Source organism: Chrysochloris asiatica, unplaced genomic scaffold (genome assembly GCF_000296735.1).
Source record: "Chrysochloris asiatica unplaced genomic scaffold, ChrAsi1.0 scaffold00151, whole genome shotgun sequence".
In the NCBI taxonomy this organism is placed as follows: Eukaryota; Metazoa; Chordata; class Mammalia; order Afrosoricida; family Chrysochloridae; genus Chrysochloris; species Chrysochloris asiatica.
In genome coordinates, this window is record NW_006408669.1 from 6,746,177 (window position 1) to 6,748,026 (window position 1,850).

The 1,850-nt window shown below is 37.7% G+C and overlaps 1 pseudogene; it reads left to right on the forward strand.

The window, feature by feature from the left end:
- LOC102837131 overlaps positions 1 to 1,845 on the forward strand; it is a 24,882-nt pseudogene extending 23,037 nt beyond the window's left edge.
- Positions 1,846 to 1,850: the final 5 nt, after the last annotated feature.

The window sequence follows — 1,850 nt, forward strand, 5'->3', positions numbered from 1 at the left end:
TCCATGACTGGTGGTGCTCAGCATGTAGAACTCTCTCTTCTTGAACCCCTAATATTAGTAGATAAACATTTATAACATCTACTGATTGAAAACAAAACAAAACAAAAGATAAATTTTCTAAATATGAAAAATGTTGAGACTTGATCAGGGAGTTGAATCATATGCACCTTAAAATTAGACAAACTGAAGAATTAAAAATACGGTAAAAGCAAAAGAAAGGTCTTTTAGTCACAATAGACAATCATTTCTGCTCTGCCTCTCAAGAAATCTTTTCCTGCAATGATGAACTATTGAAGAAATGAGGATCCTCTTGGTCTGTCCCAATTCCCAATAGCCTCTTGTAGTGTGAATATCTTGTCACGTGAAAATAATTTTAGTATTAAGTATTTACATTCAATGTGTCTCCTAAACATCTATCAATATGATCATATACTCCTGAACTCAAAAAACAAAACAAAACAAAAAACCAACATTGGAGGAAAAGCTCACTGTGTTAGGCTTACTGCAGAACAATGTTTTTCTGTACTTCCTGGGTCACATGATGGGTTTGCAAAGGTAACTTTATACATAATTGTCATTTCATTTCCTAACATTAAGAGTTGTGCATCTAAGAAGATTTTATTGACACCAGGTAATTATCACAGTAGGCTACAGAGCCACATCATTATTTGTTCTCTGACCTTCTGGGAACTTCTCCACAAGATGATGGTCAACAGTGTGAAAACTAGCAATCCAGAGGATAATGCCAAAAAGGCCCAAATCAGCCCACTGAATGTGTTTAAAGTGCAAAGTAATACAGATTCAGTCGCTTCCCCAGAAAACAGGACAACAGGCTACTCTACATTGTCATGAGATGGCACAGAGCAAAATGAACCAGATTTCTTAATTCAGTATTCAACAGTAGCAGACACATTACCCATCACTGTGTGTCAGCCTCAAAATGAGACAAACATAGGTTCAAACTTCATCCTACCCTTACTGCTTCAGAGTTCACCCTAAATCAATTTACTATAAACTTCACTATTATCATTTGTAATATAACATCTTGTGAGAAAATAGAATTGTATCAGTTATGAAAAATACCTAGAATACAGTAAAGGAATCATGTGCAAAGAGAAAGCAGATATTTATATTTGCTTTCAAACCACAACGTCAGTTTGAGCTGCAAGATCCATGGTTCAAACTCACCAGTCACTCCTCAGAAACACTCAGGGTCACCACAAGTTGGTGTCAATATTGTTGTTGTTCTTAAGCACCATCGAGTTGGTTTCAATTCATAGCAACCCTGTATAGGGTTTCTAAGGAGTGGTTGGTGAGTTTGAACTGCCGATCTTGTGGTTCAAACTGACCTTCTAATACAGTGCTTTATGTCACATTATACTTAGTTTGATGTTGTTGTAATGTGCTGTTTAACAGGACTTGGTTCCAACTTATTGCAACCCTGTATAGGGTTTCTAAGATAGTATGTATTTGCAAGAGCAGAAAGCCACATCTTTCTCCTGAGGAGCAGCTTGTGGATTCAAACTGCCAACCTCATGGTTTGCAGTCCAATGCTTATCATATAGAGCCACCACTCTACCTTTAGTAGTAATTAATAAAAAAAGAATACATATATGCTTGGGACTCTATATACCAGGCTCTGAGAAACTCTTTCTGTAGATTTTGCAATGCAGGCAGTCTCTGTTGCAATTACTCAACTCTGTTGTAGCACAAAAGCAGCCACAGAAGTCCTGGTTTGCGGTCAGGAGAAGTGGAGACAGGCAGCAGGGGGTCCTCGGTGGAGGCATGAAAAACACAGAGAAGGTGCTTTGCCAGAATAGCTCCAGTGCTTTAGATCTAATATAAAGTTG